The sequence below is a fragment of the Rhodnius prolixus genome, unplaced genomic scaffold (genome assembly GCF_049639745.1).
Source record: "Rhodnius prolixus isolate KJV_2025 unplaced genomic scaffold, Rpr scaffold_5, whole genome shotgun sequence".
In the NCBI taxonomy this organism is placed as follows: domain Eukaryota; kingdom Metazoa; phylum Arthropoda; class Insecta; order Hemiptera; family Reduviidae; genus Rhodnius; species Rhodnius prolixus.
The window spans coordinates 13,106,704-13,134,056 of record NW_027411624.1 but is presented as its reverse complement, the minus strand read 5'-3'; the positions used below and the strand labels follow the sequence as shown (position 1 = coordinate 13,134,056).

Here is a 27,353-nt window from a genome sequence, read left to right as displayed (position 1 = left end):
TGAAGAGATACAAGAATCCTCTAAAGGTTTTGCCATCTTTTGAGGATTGCCTAGAAACGTTGCAGGATGAGTGCCGAGAGTGATGAAAAATGTAGGACATCCAAAATAGGACGTGGATGGAAGATGTGCAGAAGGAAATGATTGCAAAACGGTTACACGAGGAAGAGTGGTGGGATAGAAAAAGTAAAAAAATGAATTTTAAGAAATTTGAACATGAACAAAACAATAACTAAAACAAGATCTGAGAATCGGCGCTAATATTAAAAGAACTTGATAGAAGCATTGTTCTCTAAATGTCCTAAATGAGAAACATAATTTTTTGGTGAACAAAATTCCAACATTGATAGCATTCTTATCTCATCTCCGATCATTTCTTGCCTTCAACGTTATACAGTCGAACCTCTCAATAACGGACACTGACGGGGGAAAGCAAAGTGGCCGCTGTTTGGAGGTGGTCGTTAGAAGGAGGAAGGCAAGTTTCATAATGAAAAAATATGGGTTTTTTTTCCAAACATCTATTTGAAAATTGTTTATTATTAATAGATTTAAAAACGTGCATAATTGCATAATTATTTAGCTATATGATATGCATCAAGTTTTTCTTAATTATCCAAAAAATGTATCAAAAAACTACTTATTATTGACTTAATTAATAAATTTTATAATAATCATCACGTTTATTCTTAACAATAATAATTTATGGTAAAATTATCATCATACTATCATCTATTATTAGAAAAATAGAACAAACCTTTCGGCAAGTTGACGATGGCTCGATTTGGTTTTTGCAAAATCTTTTTAAACACATTTATTTTCTCTTCTAGAGTTAACCACTTTCGTTTGAGAGACATATCGGAAAAAATTATATTTTTCGTCCAAAGTAATATTGAAAAATGATTAAAATGGTACAAGATGTATGGAGCTTATATAGGAAAAACCAGAAAAAAAAAACAAAAACTTAAGAGGGGATAATTATTTTGATCACCGCGTCAAAGGAACTTTTAATAATAAGGTGGTCGTTGGTGGGAGGTGAAACATTTAATCCGTTCCCCAAAATCAATGTCCGTGGTGACCGTTAGACGGAGGTTCTTTTATATAATAGAAAGTGTATAGAGGTAAAAACGGGGAAATCCAAATACTGTCCGTAAATGGAGGTGGTCGCTGGTGAGAGTGTCCTTTATAGGAGGCTCGACTGTATTTTCATCATTTCTGTTGAGCCCAAAATGGAATTTTTTTTTTTTTGATACAGAAAGATACAATAACACTCCTATAATTTTCCATTTGTCTGCTGTTAATTTCATAAGCCACCCACCAAAAAAAGAATAACAATGCAAGAACAATTCATATTGTGCATACGAATACTTCATATTTATTTATTAAAACAAGAGCAGCTCTCATTCTGGGTACTGGTTGAAATAAGAGACAAAAGAAGTGTATTATTATTATTGTATAAAATAGTACTGAGTACCTTTTTTTTGAATTATTCTTTTCTGAAGTACCGTTAGGTGCACGTATCCCCCAGACTTATACCTACATACAAAACCAGAAAATGTAAAAATGGTTATTAAATCTGAATTTGGTTTTAACCAAAATTGCGTGGGGTTTTTTTTTTCTTCTTCTTTTCAGGCTGAAAGGAACAATAGATAGCCTAACAGTAATTGGCAAGCCTACGCACAAGAATTTTATATCAATGTTTTAGTAAATATTTGCATGATTTTTTTTTTTTTCAGACTATATTGTTATTACAAGATGTGAGGCTGTTACACTTAGAACAATGGGAGCTGTAAAACATAATGGATCTTTTAAGAGTGGGGCTCATGATAATTTGGTGATTTTCAATAAATCTTTAAATAAAGAATTCAACATTATTTTATGTTGGCAAGCCATCTTTAGTAAGTATATAATTATGTAGAATGATATACGTGTTTAATATTTTAATATGGGCTGTGCTTATAAATAAATATAGCATTGTTGTATTAATTTATGACTATATTATAGCCGGAAATACACAAAAAACTGTACGACTTCAAGTTGATATTGTAGTTCCAATGTTGATTCTTTTTTTAAAAAATCTTTTATTCAAAATTTTCAAAGTTTCGAGCGCAGAAGACATGCAGTGGTGTCACTCCATTAACCCTTCAGAGCCAGAGTTTTTTTTTAAATTTTCCAAAACTTTATTATTTTATCTATCAAATAGGTTACTAATAATATAGAAAACATAAATTAATTAAGATATTATTCGCCAATCTCTGTTAATGCCCTGTGACCATATGGTCACATCAGGTCGATAGGATATTAGTTTACGCCATCTTTTTTCTACAAAAATTACTTGTTTATAAGTACGGAAAAAAACTTTCCCTATTTTGAAAAAATGTTTAACATACGAGGGTCGTTTGAAAAGTCCGTGCAAAAATAAAAACTACTTAATTTTTTGGGGTAAACCTTTTGTATTTTTCAACATAGTCTCCTTTTAGGCTTATACACTTCGTCCAACGCTGCTCTAGTTTGTTGATCCTTCATATTGGGGAACAAATAGTAGTCCGAGGGAGCCAAGTCTGGAGAATAGGGGGGATGTGAAACGAGTTGGAACCCTATTTCCATTAATTTTGCGACCACAACTGCTGAGGTGTGAGCTGGTGCGTGGTGATGGAAAAGGACTTTTTTGTGGGCCAATCGTGGGCGTTTTTCTTGCAGCTCGGTTTTCAAACTGTCCAATAACGATGAATAATATGCACCTGTAATAGTTTTACCCTTTTCCAGATAGTCGATGAGTATTATTCCTTGCGAATCCCAAAAGACAGTCGCCATAATCTTTCCGGCCGAAGGAACGGTCTTCGCCTTTTTTGGCGCAGATTCCCCCTTGGTAACCCATTGTTTAGATTGTTCTTTGGTCTCAGGAGTGTAGTGATGTATCCATGTTTCATCCACAGTGACGAAACGACGCTTAAAGTCCTGCGGATTCTTCTGGAATAGCTGCAAACCGTCCTTGCAACACTTCACACGATTTCGTTTTTGGTCAAGCGTGAGCAATCACGGCACCCATCTTGCGGATAGCTTAGTCATGTCCAAATGTTGATGCAAAATATTATGTACCCGTTCATTCGAGATGCCCACAGCACTAGCAATCTCACGCACCTTCACTCTTCTGTCATCAATCACCATATCATGGATTTTATCAATGATTTCTGGAGTAGTAACCTCAACAGGGCGTCCAGAACGTTCAGCGTCACTTGTGCCCATATGGCCACTCCGAAAATTTTGAAACCACTTATAAACTGTTCTAATCGAAGGTGCAGAGTCACCATAATGTTTATCAAGCTTCTCTTTAGTCTCTTGAGGCGTTTTGCCTTTCATAAAGTAGTGTTTAATCAACACACGAAATTCTTTTTCGTCCATTTTTTGAAAATCACTCGACTTCCTCGATTCAAACGAATGCCAAACACAAAGAAATAGACCGATCTGGCTGAAACTTGGTGTGTGTTCTTCCAAGAGATGCTACTAACTAAACATAACCTCGATACGCACCAGTGATGCTATCTCTCTGACTTTGCACGGACTTTTCAAACGACCCTCGTAAAGATTACACCTGATTGTTTCAAATGGTGGGTTTCAAAACAAGGTATTCACAAACCTACATCGTTTTTTCTGCATTGTGTCCTCAGATGAACATCCTTCATTTATATATCTTCTTTTATTATTTGGCATCATAATCACAAAGTGTCCCAGATCATCAGATTATATCTCAGATCTTCATCTAATGTGTATATTGAAGGATGTCCTGTTTTTTTTGAAGCCGTTTTATAATTTGTTAGGTAACTCAACACAATCGTCCTTCGGAATTCTAATTTGGTACATTTCATGACGTGATTTTTGTAAAACACCCAAGCATTATGAAGCACTGCACCCATCCATCACGTGAATATGGGCCACTACTATTTCTTACCACGTATATTTATTCGGTAAGCCATTATATCTTCATCCATCAGTTATGAACACTTATTACACTGTTCTCAAGATAAGTGTAGATCGCGAGGCCATCAACTCTTCAATCTCCTTGGAGGATTACCTGGTAAAGCGGAAGAAGATAGCTGGAAGAAGATTAGGATGAGCTACTGAAGAGAAATGAAACTGGAAACATAGTTTTCGTCAGAGCTTTGATGAAAGGGGCTTTTTTGAGGTCATTTTGGTTGTTAATTTTTAGATTTTATTGATTTTAAAAGGCCCTACAGTGGCGTATTCAATCTAGAAATCAAAATTGGACTACCTCATATAGGCATCAAATAAAATATCAAGAAAGAGAAAAATATATTTAGTAAAATGATATTTTGGTTCATGAACTTTTATATTTACATTTTAGTTAGGTATCCCTCCTTTTGGGGCACGATACACAAAATAAAAAAATCTAAAACTAATGTTCAATAGTGGCTGGGTAATATGAATGTTTATTTCTATCTTCTTTCTTAAATGAAAGATGCTGCACTATTTAAGATAATTTAAAGTGGCCACTGTCTTTAATGCAGGACGGCCTGTACTTGAGGAGGTGTATTTAATTGAAGTGTTGGAGAAGTGTTGACACAGTCAATCTGGGGGGCTCCAACTTACTGCGACTTACAAAATGGGGCCATATGGTACCCACATGAACAAACATGCTCTAATTTTGAAGAAGTCTTGTCATCCATTACACTGTCTAGATATTAATATGATTGAAAGCGATTCTTTTAGAAGGTCTTTTTTTTTTTTTATCAATCCGGAAGTTTATTTATTGTTTCAACTTTGTACTTTAGATAAAAGTGCGCTTTATTGTATTTATTTATGTTTGTTATTCACTTGGAACGCATCTAAGTTTGTTTTAGTACTAAGCACAGCTTTGGCTTTCTAAAGTGACTACTATCTCCTAGCTACTTACTTAATTAATTTCTTAAATGGCGCAATAGCCCACTAAAGTATCTGGGTCTCCTCAATTGCAAACTCTATATTGTGCAACAGCCATCCAGTTCATGATGCCAAGTAGGTTTCATGCTTTCACGGTTTCATTATCAGTTCATCTTAACTTTCTGATAATGCGGATTTTCACTTCTAACTTCACTATATCGTTTTCATCTATTCTCATCACTTTCCCAGCTTTATCAATCTTAGCATATCAATTTTGCCCATCCTGATTATTGCTTGCCAGTCTGGTTCTGCATGCTTCTTTAAATTTACAAATTAAACTGGACATAACAATACTTTTGCCCACATAAATAGTATACCAAATCTATTTACTTTGGGATGACTACTTCATTACTTTTTAGCCTATCCATTTAACCAAAAATGCAGCACCATAAATATTCTAATCAGTAACCTACGCTCTATATCAGACACATTTCTGTAAAAAAAGGGCCATTTTATTTAGCTTAACCCACAAACGATTTGCAAAAGAATAAAGAACGGGAGCCGAAAAATCATTTTTTATTAAGATAATGGTTTCCTTTTTGTTATGGTTGAAACGTAATTTCCATTTGCAGCAGCACTTTTCTAGAGTCTTGTCAGAAATTTCATTAAGTTTTCTGGATAATGTGTTGATTCAACGGAAAGATGTTAGGACATTGCAAAGATCTTAGCCTATTACGCGATATTAACATTTCTGAGTTATTTCAGAAGGCAGAAATAAGGTAATATACGAGGGTCGTTTGAAAAGTCCGTGCAAAAATAAAAACTACTTAATTTTTTGGGGTAAACCTTTTTTATTTTTCAACATAGTCTCCTTTTAGGCTTATACACTTCGTCCAACGCTGCTCTAGTTTGTTGATCCTTCCGAATAATAGGATTTGTCCAAGTCTGAAAAATAGCTATTCGTTTCTGCAATCACCTCCTCGTTTGAATAAAATCTTTTTACCGCCAGCCATTTCTTCATATTGGGGAACAAATAGTAGTCCGAGGGAGCCAAGTCTGGAGAATAGGGGGGATGTGAAACGAGTTGGAACCCTATTTCCATTAATTTTGCGACCACAACTGCTGAGGTGTGAGCTGGTGCGTTGTCGTGATGGAAAAGGACTTTTTTGTGGGCCAATCGTGGGCATTTTTCTTGCAGCTCGGTTTTCAAACGGTCCAATAACGATGAATAATATGCACCTGTAATAGTTTTACCCTTTTTCAGATAGTCGATGAGGATTATTCCTTGCGAATCCCAAAAGACAGTCGCCATAATCTTTCCGGCCGAAGGAACGGTCTTCGCCTTTTTTGGCGCAGATTCCCCCCTTGGTAACCCATTGTTTAGATTGTTCTTTGGACTCAGGAGTGTAGTGATGTATCCATGTTTCATCCACAGTGACGAAACGACGCTTAAAGTCCTGCAGATTCTTCTGGAACAGTTGCAAACTGGTTTTTGGTCAAGCGTGAGCAATCGCGGCACCCATCTTGCGGATAGCTTTGTCATGTCCAAATGTTGATGCAAAATATTATGTAGCCGTTCATTCGAGATGCCCACAGCACTAGCAATCTCACGCACCTTCACTCTTCTGTCATCCATCACCATATCATGGATTTTATCAATGATTTCTGGAGTAGTAACCACAATAGGGCGTCCAGAACGTTCAGCGTCACTTGTGCCCATATGGCCACTCCGAAAATTTTGAAACCACTTATAAACTGTTCTAATCGAAGGTGCAGAGTCACCATAATGTTTATCAAGCTTCTCTTTAGTCTCCTGAGGCGTTTTGCCTTTCATAAAGTAGTGTTTAATCAACACACGAAATTCTTTTTCGTCCATTTATTTGAAAATCACTCGACTTCCTCGATTCAAACGAATGCCAAACACAAAGAAATAGACCGATCTGGCTGAAACTTGGTGTGTGTTCTTCCAAGAGATGCTACTAACTAAACATAACCTCGATACGCGCCAGTAGTGCTATCTCTCTGACTTTGCACGGACTTTTCAAACGACCCTCGTAAAGTAAAATCGTTATGGGGTTGGAATCGTTTTTGAAGAAATGCCGCTAAACTGGATAGTCAATTCCAATTGGTTGTCTGATTTTATCCAAAAGTTTGATTACCAAAATCCATAGCGTAGTTTACAATCTGAAATGAAAAAAATTTAATCTTTAAACGATTATTCCATTTTTTTTAATTGAGCAACTCACAAACAGAGACACTATCACTTTTCTTATTGGTAGTAGAGAAAATCAAAGAAGAAAATTCAAAATTTTCGGCACATCATTATTAGACGACCCCTAACCTGCCCAATACCATGCCCTAACCCTCAGGGGTCGGCAACCCGCGTCTCGCGTGCCGCATGCGGCTCTTCAGCCTGTCCAAAATAAATTGTACATTTCAATTTTATTGTAACAAATTAAAAGTTCATTTATTAAAGATATTTTTTCAAAAAGAATTTTAAATGAGATTTGGTTTGAAATTAAATGGAATTATATTAAAATAAAGTACGTAATTATACAAGCGTTTTCAATAAACACACGTTTAATTATTATTTATTTGTTTATTTACTTGCAATATGTGAAAATAAATGTATATAACATTTAAATGTTATTGAATATCATGAAATAATAATTTGTAAATACAAATGAACTACAGGGTTTTTTACACTATCATCCTAGCGGCTCTTGGTAAATTTTTGTATTTTAATATCCTTTTATTGAAATTTACACCTGTACCTACAGGGTACAATAGGTAAATGTGATGAATGTATATAAACAAATAATGTGGCAGACGTGAATGACGGTCATCCAGTGATGGCCGCCATTAGTCACCCAGTTGGTCACGGGGCCAACGGCGCCTCAGCCGTCTTCGAGGATTGGAGGGTAGCGTAGTTGAAGACAAGTTTGCAGCTAAAGGGTTGGGATGAAGTGAGAGTTTTAAATGAAAATTTTTATATCGGATTTTGGTAAGTTCGGAGATGAATGGAATTTGGAGATCTGTATGTATTGTGTGGTTGCTAACATACATAATGGAGCGTCTACTATGCGGCGGAGTATTTTGGATTGGAGTGTTTGCAGTCTATTGATGTTGGATTTTTTTAGCTGTTCCACAAAAGTTCGAGTCCGTAAGTCCATATTGGTGGTGAGAAGAGTTGTATAGAGTCGTCGTTTGTTCTGTAGTGAGAGTTTTGAGCGTTTGTCCAGTAGTCTGGCTAGAAGTTTGTATCGTTTGTTTAGTTCGGTACGTTTAAGTCTTGTATGGGGGTTCCAGGTAAGTGTCTAGTCTAGGTACATTCCAAGGTACCGCACATGGTCGGCTGGTGGGATAGGTGTGTGATGTAAGAAGATAAGTGGTAAAATTCATTAAAATTATTTAAGGAGAAATGGCTCTCTACTTAAAATAAGTTCCTGACCCTTTGCCCTAACCCTAAACATTCAATTCTCATACTGGTTTATCTTGAACCTACCCAGTCTTGTTAGTATAGTACCTTCTCAAATCTCATCAGAGACAGATTTATAAACTTATCCCTTTGTATTATACCCTGCACTCCCCAAATACATTCTCAATTTGCGAGTTGACCAAAGTGCTGGCATTCCCCAAGGTAGTGTTCCATCGACTCAGTAAATTCTTCAGTTCCCTTACAATTGACGTTGAATTTTTCTATATTTACGAAAAATCGTTTTGTTTTTTTTAAAACACTTAAAATATCCCCTGAATTCATGGGCGCTTTTTTCCCCTCCCAGATTACCCAAATATAAACGAGAGGCTCAACTTTTTTATTTTGCCTTTCTTTGGCATTGGCTTCCGCCATACAGCCAGCTTCGTCTAGGTGCTTATCACTAGAATATCACTCACTCTCCACTCTTACTTATAAATACATTCGCTTCACTCATTCATCCCTCTACTATATACAACTATTTGCATAAACTACAGCTAATGGATGGATCAGTACTCTATATTCCTGCCATCCTTAAAGCTTAACCGAAATTAAAATCACGTAATCCTTCTCTAAGCATTTTCTTCCATTCATTCTAATTCGGCTATAACTTTTAAATACATTCATATTTCATTGCTAGCTCTGCTATAGATTTAAGCACAGAGATGTTGGTGGAGAACACTATGTCTTCGTAGCGAAATGGTGCATCTAAATATCTGTATAAGTCGTCAAACATTCGTTTCTTTTCTACCACATAACGAAATCTGAATCCTCAATCTAAGCAAAGAGGAGACGATCTTTTGTTGATCCTGTGAAGAAACGATCCGCACACAGCGTGGTTCGCTCTCAGCCTGCTTATTGTCGTAACAACCCATTTATTAGTGACAGTTCCCTTAAAACCATGGTTGTCTAGGTAACTGATCTGCCATAGTTTTATAGTATCTTCCTTTATTACCATTACTGTAATCTGTCTGCCATTTTTGTAGTGCTGCTTTTGCAATAATACACTTGATATCGGTGTGTGGTAATTTATAATTAGGAGAGTCTCAACTTGGCTACTAAGAAATACTTTAAGGAAACAGTTACCTCCGCTTCCAAAGCTTTGATGAAGCATTTTTATAAAGACAGCTGGTGGTTGGAATAAAAGCGTATAAATAATCCAGAATCATGAACAACCTGCAGAAATATCGTAGCATTTCCCCTCCACAGCACAATGTTCTCGAATTTTTTGAATTTTCTTTTTTGAAAATAAATAAAAATGAAATAACTTCTCCAATGAATACTCTTTGCATTTTCCTCAACCTCTTTGCTGATTAAATATTACATACCTCTTTACCCCGCTGCTCCAAAAGTTACTCCTTTATTTTATTTTTTTTTTTTTTATGCTTTCATTTCCTTTTTTAAGTGCCACATGAAAGACTAATTCTGTAATATTATCCCAACTTAAAGCTCCCTACTACTCCTTTGTAAGTTCACATTGCGAGCTTTAAAGTTCAGAGCCTCATTTTGTTTTTACTCTTTAACAGTAATTACATGAACTGTATTTTTTTTCTCTCTCTCCTTTTTTTCCTTGTAACTTTCCCTTCGTTTTTCTTTTTATAAAAAAAAGAAAAGGAAAACTGGCCATAAGGAGTGTAAAAGAGAAAAGCAATTTTGTTTAAATTGTTTTCTTCAACATTTCCCGAAGGTAAAAGCACAGGAAAATACTTCAAGGTCTTAAGAGGATTATTTGTTTATTTATATTTTATCTTTTGTTTTAATCCTCGGATTTTTAATTAACACAATTATGGAAATATTCCCTTTAATTTATTTTTACCGTTCTTAGTACGGTTTTTCCTTTTAATTTTGTTTTTTTTAACAGATGCCTTTTAATAAAACAATTTTTAACCTTTTTTTACGACAAAAAAATGGCAGTAATTTATACGGCATTCTGGGACTGGTTCCGGAAACGTAAAAAGGGCAAATATTTGGAAATAAAAATACTTTTTCTAAAGTTAAAATGACGTTTCTATCAATTAATCTGGTTCAGATGCTACAATTTCATAATCCTTAAACAATATGATTTAAAAATTCAGGAAGTGTGCCTAAAAAAGAAGATAACAGGGTTCAAAAGGTTTAAAACTGTTTTTTTTCACACACCGGATGGGCCGTTCCCGAGCTCTCGCTCATAACAGCCCAATGATTACACTTCATCCCCAATGATCCCGAAACAAGAATAATTCCCAAGCAAGAATATATGAGGGGAGGGCACAACAAAGTACCCTTCCTAAATTATAAAGAATTTATGCTACCTTTGCAGAACAAGCTAACAACCTAACAAACTGCATCGCATTCATACTCATTCAAACAATAAATACATTCATACTTCACGCATGCAGACAAAATTCCTATCCTAATTGACCTCTCAGTACTCGATATTCCTGAGAGGCCCGCTAAAAACTCGACAACTACCCAATCTATGTCATTCAATCCACAGTCATCCAATAAATTACTACTAATATTCCCACTTTCACTCCGCCTACCCTCGAAAATCACCCCACAGTGTACCGCGTCTTAGAGCCTCTTCTGCAAACTGTTTAAAGGCATCATATGCACTAATATTTTCCAGCAACAGGGTTAGTGTATCATTATCAATGCAAACATGATAGCCTATTGCACTCCATAATTTTGCCCTGAGATCCTCATAACAGATGCACTCAAAAATAATATGTTCGGCGGTCTCCAATTCACCGCAACGACAGCAACCATCACTTACCAAACCCATCTGATACCACTTTCCCTTAATTTGCCCATGGCCTGTCACTAGCCTGGAGACCGCTTAAGAAAAATCTGTGGGGACTATTCTTCTACCCATTGTCGCGTCCGGCAAAAACCTGTAGGTGGTCCTCCCCTTTTGAGAGTAAGACCAGCGAGATTTCCATTGCAGTAACCGATCCTGATCCAGTTGTTTCTTTTTTTCATTCAGGAGCCAGATTCTGAAATCATTTCCTATTTCTCCTTCTGATAATGGTTCCAACGAATGTCCCCCCAAACTCACTGTTTTCCCTCTCCTTAAAAAGTATAATAGGGCCGATCTCACTACTTCCAGGTCGAGTGGAAAACATCCCGTCAAAACCTGTAGAGCCTCAGTTGATGTCGTACGGCTAAAATTACCCATCAACAACAGCATGGCTCTCTGTATTGCCATGGTATGAGTCCTAAAAACCGAGCTGCCAACCTTATGCGCCCAAACAGAGCAGCAGTATAATACCTGCGATAGTAAGATGCTTCTATACATTATTTTAACTGTTTTTTTCTTTAATCCCCAATCTTTCCTCGTAACTCGTCTAAGTTGGCCGATTAAGTTGACTGTTTAACAAAACAGTTTTGAAATTATAAGCAAAAAAAGCTGGAAGTTCTTTGATTAATTTTGGAATTATCGCAATAGTCAGTCTGGTTCGCCAGATAAGTAAAAAAAAAATAGCAATTTTTGGCGGAAATGTGGCAGCATTTTAAAGAAAAAATACCATCCTTATTCTTTCTTGGCCATGATATCGCCATAGTTACGTGCCAGCAATGGTTGTTTTAAGTTTTTCATAGTTCAGAAAATTATGGCAGAAACGTTGGCTACAACTTTTCAACCAGCATTTCAAAACTCCAGTTTTCTTCTTTATTTATTGTTTTCCATAAAAAAACCATTTTGTGGTTAATCAAAGAGAAAGAATACATGGTTTCTGGGATTTAAAAAAAAAACCGTAGAGACGGGAAGGGGAATTACTACGTGATTTTTCTCCGAAGATATGGAAATAAAAGATTAATAAAAATCCTTACGAAGGAATTAGGATTACCAACTTCTCCAGGGGGAACTTGGTAATACTGAATCGTTTTGGCAACACTGTAATTTTTGTTGCCGTACTTGCAGTAGAATTTTAAAAGGGGTTCATATCTGGTTATAATTAGTCAAGACTGTGAACAGCACAAATGTTCATCTCCGAAATTAAGGCTAGAATGCTCCAGAAACTAAAAAGTTCTTCGCATTCCTGGAGCACGGCAGGAATTTTCATACCCGCAAAGCTAGGTTATATTGTAACATAACTGTTCGTTCCTATCCCGGATCTGGGTCTTAGATTTTTGTATTTATTGGTTAAAGCGAGAAATTTATAATAAAGAAGGTTGTTGCTGCTCGCCTCCTTCTAGAACACCTGATTTGGTAGTTGGACTTACGAGGTGTGTTCAAAAAGTAACGGGAATTTTTAAATTTCGCGGGTTTGGAGAGTGATTGTAAAATTTTTTTTTTTATTATGTTGGTACACATGCCCCTGAAGTACGATAAAATTTTCAGTAATATTCATTGTTTACTTATTAAGTGGAAGCCGTTAAGGTTAGACGTGTTTTTCGAGCTTGGCGATTTTTGTTTGTTAAAAAAAATGGATCAAAGAATTTGTATTAAATTTTGCGTAAAAAATGAAATAAAGTGTAATAAAGTGTGTGAAATGTTAATAAAGGCATATGGTGAGTCTGCTATGAGTAAAACAAGGATTTACGAGTGGTATAAGCGTTTCCAAGATGGCCGCGAAAACGTTGAAGATGACGAACGACCTGGACGTCCAAGCACATCAACAACCGATGAAAACGTGAAAAAAGTGAAAGAAATGGTTATGAACGATCGCCGAATCACAATCAGAGAAGTCGCTGATGATGTTGCCATATCAATTGGCTCATGCCATGAAATTTTTTCGGATGTTTTGGGTATGAAACGTGTGGCAGCAAAATTTGTTCCAAAATTGTTGAATTTCGAACAAAAACTGCGGAGAATGGAAGTTGCTCAAGAGTCACTCAATGAAGTCGACAACGATGCGGATCTACTGAAACGTGTTATAACAGGTGACGAAACATGGGTTTACGGATATGATGTCGAAACTAAGGCTCAATCGTCCCAGTGGAGGCATTCTGGATCGCCAAGACCGAAAAAGGCTCGACAAGTGCGGTCGAATGTGAAGGTTATGCCCACTGTGTTCTTCGATTTTAATGGCATAGTGCATCATGAATTCTTGCCACAAGGTCAAACAATCAATAAGGAGTACTACCTACAAGTTCAACGCCGTTTGCGTGAAGCAATCCGAAAAAAACGCCCGGATTTGTGGCAAAACAATTCATGGATGTTGCACCACGATAATGCACCTGCTCACACTTCATTGCTTGTTCGTGAATTTTTGGCCAAAAACAAAACTTTAACGATGCCCCAGCCTCCATATTCGCCAGACATGGCTCCATGTGACTTTTTTCTATTTCCAAACATAAAGAGAACATTAAAAGGCCGTCGTTTTACAAGCATAGATGACATTAAAAGCGAATCGCTGAAAGAGCTGAAAGCTATCACAAAGATCGAGTTTCAGAAGTGTTTCGAGGATTGGAAAAAGCGCTGGCACAAGTGTATTGTATGCGAAGGGGGCTACTTTGAAGGCGACAATATTAATGTAGATGAATAAATAAATATTTTTTCAAAAAACGAAAATTCCCGTTACTTTTTGAACACACCTCGTACTTCCTCAACAAAGAGGAAGTAGCCATTACTTTACTAATATGTTTGTTTTTTAATATTCTATAAAAGATGGCTAACGCTCAGCTCCATCTTAGGAGATTGCAGCACAGGAAGTAGCCAAATAAATCTCTTAACATAATTTGTCAGAGCAACCATAGTTGATGGTTTTTCTTCCTTAGAATAAGAACTGCTAATAAAATTATTTCGTGATAAGATCTGATGCCCAGCCAATTAAAGATAGTCAAAGACATTCTTGGAACCCCCATACTAGACTAAAAAGAACAGAACTAAACAGACGCTATCGACAACTTAAAAGACTTTTAGACGATAGATTTAAATTCTCACTAGGCAACAAAATACTGATACTTCTACTTTGAAACCCATCTGGGCGTATGGAATAGAGCTGTGAGGTTCAACTAAACGCTCCAATCACCAAAGGATTCAATCGCTACAATCTAAAATACTTCGAACTATCGTAAACGCTCCATTTTATGTCTCCAACCTCACCATACACACTGACCTTTACATTCCTTTTATCACATAAGTCGCTGAAAACACGATACAGAAAACTTCACTTCAATCTGCAATCTCATATAAATCTTCTAACTCAAAATCTTTCTTCTAGAACTCTTCCTGATAACCCGGACAAGGCGCCTTAAGAGACAGTGGCCTCGTGATCTCCTCTCAAATGAAGAGATAGACTAATAGTTCAGTGTTTTGGGAGTGTTACCACTGGGTAACTTCTCCACTCGTTTGCTTCATTTGCTACTCTGTTATCATTGTTACTTATAGCGCCAGCGCGCTGATTGTAGCACAAATAAACGCAAAAAAAAAGTACATTAATTTGTTAATTACATATATGACATTTTGTTTGATAAAAATAAATAATTAAAAAAAAAAGTGAACTGAGTAATGAAGCACGATAAACGTTCGCTTGTCGCTGTTCGCCAAACATAGCGCAGTCAATTAGCAAAAAAAATAAGTGTAAAAAATTAAATATATATATTGTACTTATACTTTAAAAAAAAATGGTTATTTGTGCGAGTTAAAAGAAAGACTATAGTCTTACGAGGTCCATTGGATGGTCACAGGATGCGCAGGATAACAGTGGTACTGTTAAACTCTTTGATGAAAATTTCATAACAAGAACATAATATTGAATTGACATCTTTGTCGACCATCAAGTTTTTAGGTATGTTATATATATATATATAAACTGGTTGTGCGTCTGAAAGCTTTGTACAAAACCTCCTTCTTCTTTTTCTTGTTCTTATGATTGTCTGCTATGAGTAGTGTTCCTTCAATCTTCTTTAGGCTTCTTCTTAAGAAAGGCGGCTATTTCTTTATGAAGATACTAAATAGGCAGTCATGGAACAGTACAATGTTTTTGTAAAAAAAAAAAAACATATCTGGTACGCCTGCGCACCGGATACTTGTACAAGTTACCAAATGAAAAACTTTTACAACATTTATACTTGTCCAACTTAGCGCTTATTTCTAAAGTTACATGCAATAAAAATGTTTGCACAGTGTAGAACACAATATTGTTACCGAGTTTTTTCGATTTTTTTTGAAGCTTTGGTTTATGTGAGCAGCCATTCATCCTTTCAAATAACTTTAATAACTTATTCCATATTGTTTGTTGGCATTCTTTCTTTATTTCTATCCTGCAGCAAAAGAAATCGGCTTCAAAAAAAACCCATCAAATTCATTTCAAATTTGGAATTTTGATTACTTATTTAATGCTTAATTAGTACAAACATTTCAGTGAAAGCGCAGCTAATGCACCGCTCAAAAGTGTATTTAATCGAATTGTTCAGAAAAAAAGAAGCAAATCCAACCAGTTTAACTGACAAAACAATACTCTCATTATTGCTTTAATTTCTTATCACTTGCTTTTATTTCGTATGTTGATGAAGTGGCTTTATAAACGTCATCTTAGAGAATGGACACCATCACCAACAGACTTAATCTTGCAATAGACTAACTAAGTATTGCACTAAATAGAAAATTAAAATGAACCAAGAGAAGACTAACGCTCACTAACTCTTCACCAAACGCAGACCCTTTTTTAATCGACAAATTAGACCTAATAATTCTCTGATCCCGTGGTCTACCCACGTTAAGAGCCTAGGCTTAACTGACTTTCACTACGCACGTTCAGGACAAAAAGTAAACTCAGGTAAACTGGACTACAAGACTATTATTTCCTTTGCCTTCACATGACGCCAAAATGACTGTGCCCCAAAAACTCTTCCTTTACAAGGTGGTCATTAGGATGACGTTGCTCTAAGCCTGTTCCGCCTGGAGCCCTGACTTGTAGCAGCAACATCAAGAAACTCCAGGACAACACAGAACAAATTTCTCAGAATTGCGACTGATTCTCATTATCTCCGTTCACACCTATATCCAAAATCGTCCGCTGAAACTCGTTTCCATCCTAGACTGTCATCCTAATCCTCTCTGCCGCGATATAGCCTCCTACGATCCTCCTATATACACATCCTTCTCTTTGTACACTAGCTGCAGGTTTTTCCTTCCTTTTTCCCTGCATTCTTATCCTAAACCTTAACCTTTCTTGTTATCCTCACTTGCTATGAAGGTTACAATGTTTTGTACATTGATAATTCGTATATTTACTTTTTTGTACATATTTATCGTAATAAAGATTTAATTTAAAAGAAATAAAAATAAAATATAACAGGGGAGCTATTCGTTCCAACATAAAGTCTATCATAAATTATTATTATTATTTTATTTAAATGACTTTAAAATGTACTGTACAAAATTTATGATGACTTTTGACTTTCATGATTGCTAATGTCAAAAAATGTCTATCCTTTTGTAACAACTAATTTAAAAAAAAAAGTATATTATCGTTTCATGATTTACTTGCTGATCTTCCTTTGCACGCAATCATTTTTAATGTAAGTTATATAAAGATGCCATTAATATCATATTTACCAAGCCTACTTGACCTTTCTACCTGAACTGTTATTACGACAGTCAAGGGTACACGGTAGCCTAATATAACTTCTTGTAATTCCTAAGAGTTGATGGAATTGGAAGGCTATTCTAAGTCATTAGCGATGTTGGTTTAAGGCTTTCCTTAAAGATGTTTTGTAATAAAAAATAAATATTGCTGTAGAATGTAATAAAATCTTTAAACGAGGTCGTTTTAGGAAATATATGAGGATTTTTTTGGGGGGATGATTTACTTCCCATCAGGATGATTATTAACTAATGCTGTTTAGAGAGATAATATTGCGATAATTATGAAAATAGCAGCATCAATTTTAGAATCAGAACTGGTTAATGTGTCTCTCCCCATATGATCTTATAACTTGCCATTTTCTTCATTGGGCTTTTGACCTACGGCTAGAGAAGGTCTTCAGAATCCTTGGATTAAGGGTTAAAAGTTCTTTCACCTTACAGTTATTAATCTTATTCCCTAAGTTCGGATTTAATAAAGTAGAAGACATGTTTCTGTAACTCCTAAATTTCATTTATTAGTATTAGTGAACAAATTCTGTGTTCTTCAAAATTACAGCTTTCCATTAGTACTGTTCCAGTGTTTTCATAAATTTCATTCTTTTTAAGGAAATAATAAGATGTAGACACTGAATCTCAGTCCATTTGCTTATTTTTATTTGGGACTAATTATTCATTATATGTGTAATCAAAGTCTAGAAAAGTGTTGAGGAACTATACGGCGTTAAATAGAAGATACCAAGGGGATGCGTACACATTTATACTATTTTGAAGCGAAATAGAATACATGGGATAGATCTAACTAGCTGAATATTTTGTTTTTAAGCCAAATGTTCTACAGCATGATTAAATTGTACTTTGAATGAGAAGATTATAGATTTTCTTTTCTTATCTGAGGCTTTCCGAGGAATTCCTGCAGCATCCTCGGTAATGATTTGACCAGATAAAGGAGCCAACAGCAGGGATAATTATTTCCTGAAGCCAATTAACTCCTTTCCCATTGCCATCTATATATTTTGAAGAAAACTCCTCCCTCGAAAAAGATTCTAGTTTAGATAGATTCCTCTGCGTATCATGCTTCCCAGTAGTTCGCCAAATCGGCTTCACCAGTTCAACAATATTACCAGGCTCTCCAAGGATGATCTATAAAGAGTGGTAGGCAGGTATAATAGCGCTAATATTCCATGTACTCCTTTTTTTGCAACCAAGAAATACCGAAATTCGCCCCAGATTAAAATATTTAGAGTGTTCTAAGGTGGGAATACAATATTCCTCCAATTCTGATAATCGCCCAAGCTCATTTCGAAAATTAAAGTGGTTACCACTTCCTAATGCTCTGCCCACCCTTAGACTCAAAAGGAAGACTCTTCACCATCACTGCTTTTCCGTAAAAAAAAAACCTTCCAAATGCCCACCCAAACCTGCGTTATTTAGGAAAAGCTAATTACCAAGGAAGGGATGCGCGGTGCCTCCTAAGTTCTACTTTCAACATAGGCAAAAGGCCGCAGGACGCCTTGGATAGGGCTAAGGAAATGCTAGCCCCATTCTGGGGTCCAAGAAATTTGCTTCCCCAAACATCTTATCCAGATTTGCTGAGAATGACTTACTTTACACACCTCTCAGCTAGACAGGAACTCAATCCTCCGGCTTGTTTTCTGAGGCCTTGGGCACATAGAAAGCGGTCTGTCGTGACGGGCAACGATCTCCGACCGAAGCGATCAGGCGGTCTAGTTGTATTACACAATGTTGTATCATCTCTGTCAAACAGAACGCGGTCTACCGCCGCGGGCTAGTCTTTGTCGTGACGACAAGCGATCTGGTAGTACAAAATTCAAGATTTCAACGTGACCGCCTTGCCACCTTTGATCAAAGCTGAGTAAAGAAATTGCAATTTTTATAGAAAATGTGCGAAAATACAGATTTATGTTTGATGATTCACACGGACAATATAAAAATGTTTTAAAATAAAAAAACCTATCTTCATGTGACTCCAGATCGATACATAAGCGGTGGTATTCCCCTAATTGTTCTCTCTTCTTACTGATTCCTTGCACCCAACTTCGTCTTTTCTTCTTTTTGCAAAGCTAATTGCAGAAGGAGTTGTTCTTCGTCCGAGCTCATACTCAATATATAAAAATTAAAACAAATAACAAGAAAACGCACTACTACTTCTCAAGAAGAAAGCTACCAATCTGGACCGCTCTAATAAAAGAATCGCATCCTGTGTTCCCATATCGCTGCCCGCCGCGACAGACCGCTTTCTGTGTGCCCAAGGCCAGAGAGTCACCACGAGAAGGTAGAAATCGGATTTTGAGTTAATATTATAGATTTTAATGGGCTACAAATAATCTACAGAAATACGAGTAGTTATATAAATGCTCAATTTTAAAAATAGATTGGTCAGCACTGTATTTGAGGTACTGTAGATTTAAAGATCAGTAGCACCAGAATGTTTTTAACAATAAAATAGAAATTCCTATAGAATTTTGTGAACATCTTCATCTTGTGAACTAATGACCTTTCAGTATCTTCTTGAGTTCATGTTTAAGTGAGACGATTCGGTCACGTTTTCGGACTAGATGTTCTACTACATTTGAACTAGGAAATGAATCTAGTTTAAACTCGCCTTATTCTTTCCAATTCTCAACATAAAAGTACTAAAACAGCGATATTTAGTGAACGATATAGTTTGTCTCAGTAAGACGATGTCTTTTGAAGGGAGATTGCCATTTCTTAAAGCTCTCATTTTTTTTTTACAAACTATTTCAACAAAGGCGGTCTAAATATGCTTTAAAACAATTTTCAGCAGGTGGAAATTGAATTTAGGATTATAAGAGAGTGTAAGAACAAGGGATGTGAGTGGAGTTGCTCTTCATATCAATAGTTTATGCACGTTATTGTATTAATAACCTTTTTTGTTAAATTCTAAATTTAAATAAACTAGAGATTTGGTGCCGCGATATTTAGTATTTTCATTAAATTTATATATTATTTGTTTTTAATGAAATAAAATATTTACAGTAAAATTGCTTCAATAAATAAATATTTTATTGCAAACTTTATTAATGCTGTTGAGTAAAAAATTGAAATTGAAAAAGTGAGTTAGGGAAAAAGGTAGAAATTATTTTCCGATCCTGATGAAAGCCGCAATTTTAATTTCCACCCAATCAGGGTAAGCTAAATCTCAATTCTGTTTTAATGCCTACACCACTCCCCTCTGGTGGCCTGCAACCCCACCCCCAATCAAGCTCGTCATCAATAAGTCATAACATCCATTACCCCGATCCATCCTCAGGGAAGTACCCCTCCAGTCTACATAGGTAGCCAATCAACCATTAGTCCTTTGGCCTGTGAACAACTAACCTTCCTCTTTTCCTTCCTGTCCATTTTGTCCTAACTATATCTCGTTGGGACCTTCTCTCCCTTCCTGGCTTTTAGCCGTGGTTATAATTCACCACTACCAAGCGGAAAAACTTGCCTATTTTTTTTTTTTTTCCCCTTTTTCTAATCTACCAATCATGATGCGGCGACCATGACCTGATAGCCCTTATTTGTGGTACATAGGGAATCTTAAAGCCGTTCAATTTTAAATTTTTTTATCCTCCATTCGCTTTCCTGAACTTTTCAAGTAAGGTAAGATCTTCAAATCAGCTAATTGAACTTAAACTGACTTCATGAGGGACGTCAGCAGTGAAATTATATCTTTTAACTCTACGACGAAGCCTTCGACCTCTTACAATAAACTGATAAAGTTTATTACTGAAAAATTTATCTATTTAAATCTCATTTAATTGATTGTTCAATTGGATATTGTAGAAAAAATTGGACTAACCAGGTAAATAACTTAGGATGGAAGATTTGCGAGGAACCGGTCAAATAAAACAACTCGTCTTTTTGCCAACGTTTCGACAAATATATTGTCCTCTTCAGGGCCTGGATATTACAAATACAAAACAATTTACAGAGTCAGTAACATAGAAAAACAGTAAAAATCAGTAATACAAAAATAAACAGTAAAATACAATAAATTCTTTATAATTATTGAAAACTTACGTGGCTATGCGGGTTGGTTGAGTTACAGAAACTAAGAGCCAGAACCGGAGAAGCAGGTATATATATCTGTATAATTGTTTTGTATTTGTAATATCCAGGCCCTGAAGAAGACAATATATTTGTCGAAACGTTGGCAAAAAGACGAGTTGGTTTTTTATTTGACCGATTCCTCGCCAATCTTCCATCCTAAGTTTAACAATTTGCGGTCACGAAAACTATATATTCATAGGTAAATAACGATAGATGGTGTTAATGATATCAAAATCCTATGTTTAACTTTGGCTGCCATTATTCTCCTTCTCCAACTTCTCCAATTTATCTTCACAATTTTCAAATTTCAAGATGATCAAGGCAAGGCAATGAGACGGATCAGATAAAATGAAGATTTTCGTTAAATTCCTCACGCGTCTTAACTCGATTTACTCCATAAAACAAAAAATGGAGAAATGCGACAAAATAATATGCCTTATTTTTTAAAAATACTGTTTATAATATAAATTAAAGTAGATTTACAGTTATCATTCAGCCGCCTGCTACTGAATTTGAGTTGAATTATTGCAATATTTTGATCAAAACCTTTCTTGGAAAAACCATGTTTCCCAAATCTCTCGTCGTTCCATCCATATCCTTAAGCAGTTTAATAGTTCCCCGTCACCAATTAAGACCCGGCAACTCCTAGTTTCCTCTCTTATTTTCCCCCATTTCGACTATGGTTGCTTAGTGTATAGCGCGGTCTTGCTAGTGATATTAAAGCTATGTTCAAGCGCCTCCATGAACTGCTTCATAAGATTTATTTTCAGCATTTCCAGAGACTCTCGCATTTCGCACTGCTACGATGAGTTGAAGTGGCTTTTCTCCTGTCTATCGCCGCCAGTAATTTTTGGCTTCTTTCCTTTTTCAAGTCATCCAGTCTCAAAGGCCTTCCTATATTTTTCAACTCTTTAAGTTTAAATCCTCGATCCATTCCCGTAATACTAGATCTCGCTCATCTGATCTCTATATTCCCTCACACCGCACTTTATCCTTTGACAAGTCCTTCCTAATACGTGCTACCTCTTTCTGGAACTCCTTGCCTTCATCTGTCCGCCAAGCTCCTACCCTATCTATCTTTAAATCCCGTCTATTCAGTTATCTCCTTTCTATCCAGCTTCCTCCGAAATTTTAATTGTTTTAATTTATTTCCTTAATTTCTATTGTTATTTTTATTTTCACTTTTTGTAAACACTTACGTATATTTTCTGTTTAATCACAGGCCAAACTATTAAGGCCTCTAATTGTACCTGTTTTTATTCTTAGGGGACAATTGTCCCAGAATAATAAATTTCTTTTCTATTCTATTCTATTTTATATTAGAGCTTGACATAATTCAAAATGGATTCTGAAATAAATTATTTATTATTTAATGGCCAAACTAATTTGTCCTTTGATTTATTTGGGTAATTTATTATAAATATAAAGAGCTGTGGACTGAACCTAGTGCTTTGTTACTTAAATTTAAGATATTTCTAAAAAATATAGGGTTAATCGATTGGTGCAGTGGACGGCTCATATTTCACTGCGTCTAGACCAGCAACGAGCACTCTAATCATAGCAAAATATTCTTGAGCTTCGGCTGCTGAAGTGGTAGAATCAAATTAAATGAATTGAAATGTAAAAACGACATAGTATTCGCTATAAACTAGAAACTGTCTATTTCCACAACACTACCATTTCCATAGCTAAATAAGTACGATATCTCGGACTATATCTTGACAAAAACGACTAACATGGAACCCACACACACGAAACTCAAATTGGCCTCAATCTCAGGTACAAAATGTTGAAAAGACTACCCGAAAAAACATTCAAAATTAGACTCTAACGCACCACCAAAAAATAAGAAAATGAAATGGATTGCAGAGCTGTATTCTGTATGTCCATATGGCTCTACTAGCCCCAATATGAACATATGGATTACAGCTCTACAACCATCATCCTCTTTGCATTCAAATTAATTATTTCATCCGATCTTCCCCAATAATCCATTTCTACTATATTTACCTTTTTTAGAGAATATTTCTGTATTTCTGGCCAACATATCAGACTGATATAACAAAAATCTTCTCTTATACTCTTTGGATAAGATCTTAATCCACCTAGTAAATCATCCTCACTGTTTTTGCAGTCCTGATCACTACTTTCAGCTAAAACAAATTTGCAACATAAAGATCTGAGTAAACAAAAAGAATTTCGCATTTATATTTTATAATTTTCACTTTCTAATAATGAGAACACTAATTAACAATCTCTTTGCTTTTTTCGAGAAGTAAAAAGTAATATTTTAACTTTATCTCGTGTAACAAAAAGTTTTCCTCAAGCTACAAGAGGAAGTTAACCAAAAAGAAGAAGATTAATCACGTAAACTGCCTGCAGCATTATTTTAATCAACTTGAGACTCCCAAAAAAACTGAAATAATTATCATTATAATCAAGAATACTTAAAGTGAATTCACTCACGTAATAATCTTAATTAATTATAGTTTCAAACACGCTAGATAGGGTTATGTCACATTTTGACAGCTAACTAGGAGGACAGAGAAATTGTTGTTTTTTGGCCCTTATTTGAAATGCTCTGCTGTTCTAGATAATATTTAGTTTTATTTTAAATAAGTTTTCCAACGTTTTGTTATCTACAATAGCATTCTAACTTGCTTTACTTATGTTCGATATCTAGGAGCACAAGGGCAAGCCGACGGGTTTAAATCGTAGTTAATATTGGATATTTATCTTATCTCTTTGATACTTTTATAGCAGTTCAACTACCTTTACTTCAATTTCAGTTTTCATTCGATCATACCTTACAAGAAATAATGTGTTTCAATTATTGCTACAATACCTTTGATATATATATAATATACATATCATTATGTTGGTAAATGTTAATTTATCTAAATTTACATACATAACTAGATTACACCGGCAAGTTGTTGCCATAACAAAACATTTGAGTAGTGTTCTCATGAGGTTGCCAACTAATTGAACCTGTCCCAGGATTATGGATAACTGTTACACCACTATATACTATGTGTGCCTCTGGCGCTTGGTGCCAGCACCATTTATGGATATTTATGGATACTATCAGAGAGATCCATAACATGTGGCTGCTTTATATATACACACCCTTATCTTCAAATCCCTAAATATCTCTATCTTCCACAATTGCTCTGTGATTCTGACTAAAGTTAATTGCTCGTTTGGTATGCTAATATCTTAATTGTATTGTTTATGGTGGTACCCTAATTAGTGTGTAGAATAATTCTAATTAACTGAATAATAGTGTAATTAGTTTTAATAGAACTATTATTTATTTAAATTTATAAATAGTTTTCAGTCGTAGGAATTTCATAATCTCCTTGGAATCTTATTGGAACAACTTACTGTTCACTATAATAATAGTTACTCAGAAAGCAAGTCTTCGAAGCAGTGTAGATTTTGTGGTAACTCGAGAGTGGGTATTAAGCATTTTTTGGGCAATTCAATAATTAAGACTGGAAACATAGTGAAGCGGCGAGCAAAGCGAACAAACACAAGTTAACATATGGGATCGCGCATGGTGGGGAGCAAAGCGAAGATAACGAAGGCAACGCTACCACGAGAGAGAGTAGAGCAACGCGTTATGACATGTTTGATTTCTTCACTCTTATCGCGCTCAATTTTCTAGGTTAAAATGGATATCGCAGCATTTATTGGTGTAGTTTTTTTTTAAGAAACCTCTGTGAGACCAAAAGGATCTTCTGCATCACAACCGATTTGTGTTGGATGAGGAATGGGGGAGGATGGGGTTAACATTGAAATTCCACCTTTTTCTTGATTAACATGCCTTCAACACTGGTTAGTATGTAATCAAATGTTGAAATAGACATTCGAAAATACGCATGAAACTTGCCAGGATGCTCCCGAAGTTGTTGGTACAAGTGATGGAATTCACCAAGTTCATGTCCAGTCATGTTTATATCATGAACACTGCAGCTTCTGCTTCTAAGCTGCTGTAAATACCAAATTTTCAAGGAAGAATTTTCTTAGCCTAAGAAAGAGAGGGCAAAGTTGAATCAGAAATGGCACAATGCATTGACTAGAACAAAGCATTTCAAACAGCGAAGCGCCGATGTTTACCACGACAAACTCGAGGGGCACAAGAGATTGCCTTTATGTTATACACATTATAATATATTAATTAAACAACAACAATAATGGGCGCTAATCATCCTTGTAGACGGTGCGCCGAAAAAATTATATAAGTATATACATATTTCTGGACGAATACATTCAATGCTATTTACGAAGGCAAAAACATTGTGTTCTCTGCTACTTTACGGGCAAGTTGGTCCTTGAATGAACTTGCATTGACTTGTATGGCGTTGAAATGGTTTTCTAAATGCTGTAAAATTAGGAAGGATCCATTGGAAGGCAAGTCTGGTGCCAGTAGCCGAGGTAATTCCAGCTCCAATGGCATGAATCGAACATAAATTCTACTTTAAGTACCTCTAATTGACCTCTCCACTAATTGTCACCTTAAAAACCAGGCACATAGAACTCAAATGCTGACAAACTCTTCTTAAATATCTTCTTCTTTTTTTCTTTTTTAAAATCTTTTATTGTAATTTACCACTGCCGCAGTTGTTGCAACAAGCAAATATGGTAAAAGAAAAAAGAAATAGAAGAAAATCATGAGTGGAGAAGGCACCCAGTGGTGCCACTCCAGTAACGGGCTTTGCTCTCACGATAAGAGAAGATCACGAGGCCATCTTCTCTTCAATCTCCTTAGAGGATTACCTGGTAATGTGGAGGAAGATAGGTGTTCTTTGAGAGGGTTACGATGAGCTGCTGTAGAGTGGAATGAAATTTGAGAAAACGAGTGTTAGCAAGATCTGTAATGAAAGGGATTTTGAGGTCATTATGGATAGTGGGGTTAGATACATAGAACGGAGCGTTAAGAAGTTTTCGAAGTATTTTTTTGACTGTAATGTCTGGGAGGCGTAATGAGTTGGTACCCTTAGTCGATCCCCATACTTCGATGCCGTATGACCAAATAGGTCGCAGTAACAGTAGATATAACAGTCTTTTGTTATGTAAGTTAAGTTTCGAACGTTTGCCAAGTAGTCTGGCGAGAAGTTTGTAGCGTTGGTTAGTTTCTTGTCTTTTCAGTCTAGTATGGGGATATCTTAAATATCTAAGTGATGTTCGATCAATGATAAAACTAGGTGGCATTTTTTATGAAATATTTCATCTGTTGGGATTCCAAATAACTGAAGTGTGCTCTAGTCTAGACCTGATAATACAGTTATTTATTGATTTCAAGTCATTTGGAAACCTTACCATTCCAACTATGTTCTAAACAAGAACCACTTTAGATTTAGTTTGCTTCTTACTCACTTAATTGAAGAATGGCTCTTTGAAGTGGAGTCGCTGGGCCTATGAGCACTGCAATGTCCTTCACGACTTCATCTCCATTTAGAAAAGAATTTCTTAGTTTGTAAGAGGCCAAATGGTAATTGCTAAGCTTTTCTTACAGTTTAGATCAAAGTAATTCTATTCCAACCAATTCAGTTTGGTAATTCAGGGCTTTGTGCAGCATCTGAGTTTCCTGTAACAAATGTTTCGAATCATTGGTTAAAAAATAAGAAGATACTTTGCATTTTTTTTTTTTGAACCCTAAATGAAAAACCAGAAACATCAATGTCCTAACTTAGATTCTTGTGGAACTCCCGTTCCATTCATTGGGCGAACTGTGTTCTGCCTAAAAAACAAACAGGTCATCGAGGCTTACAATAAATGCATCGTGACCACCAGGTAAAAAGGTTCTCGATCCATTAGACTAAGACTCTCTAAAAATCTCTCAGAAATTCTATATTCTCTCAGATGTCCAGAGATTTTGTAAGTTCTCAGTAAAAGTTTTGTAGATCTTAAGAGATAAAAACACACATAAAGACATAAATTGACACGAAGAAATAACAATTTATCTTAGTTATTAGTTACCAGGATATGTGTGAGCTGGACTTGTAGTTAGATGTGGTAAATGTTTTAGGAGAAGTTAGCGAATGAAGAACGGTACGCTTTGTAGGCCCTTTCCGGAGCCCTTTAGACCGCACACAAATTTACACATCTGGTTTTGAGGCATGCTAAACATACTACTGTTACTGAGAGTTTAGGCCTTCAGCCCCCTTTCCTTGTCCCTTAAACAGTTGGCCATTTCCTTTCCCTTTTCACTTCTGAAAACCCCCCTCTAGCCGCTTATAGAATACTGTACTCCACTAAAATGTTAATTCTACCCCAGGAAATAAAGCTTCTCCGGCGGGCTACATCCGGATTAATTAACTTAAAAAGACTATACCTCTTCCTAACAAGCTATACTACTACTATGTAGTCGTAGCCCCCATCATCGTAGTGGCCGGCACATATGTG

General features: G+C 35.9%; 1 long non-coding RNA gene across 3 annotated transcripts in view; it reads right to left on the bottom strand.

The window, feature by feature from the left end:
• Positions 1-26,531, bottom strand: part of LOC141458795 (uncharacterized) — a 76,695-nt gene extending 50,164 nt beyond the window's left edge. For all 3 annotated transcript variants that reach the window (XR_012461184.1, XR_012461182.1, XR_012461183.1), the window contains exons 1-2: positions 26,325-26,531; positions 22,953-23,095 (exon numbers count right to left, since the gene is read on the bottom strand). This is a non-coding gene — a long non-coding RNA (uncharacterized lncRNA). The remainder of the gene's footprint in view (positions 1-22,952; positions 23,096-26,324) is intronic.
• Positions 26,532-27,353: the final 822 nt, after the last annotated feature.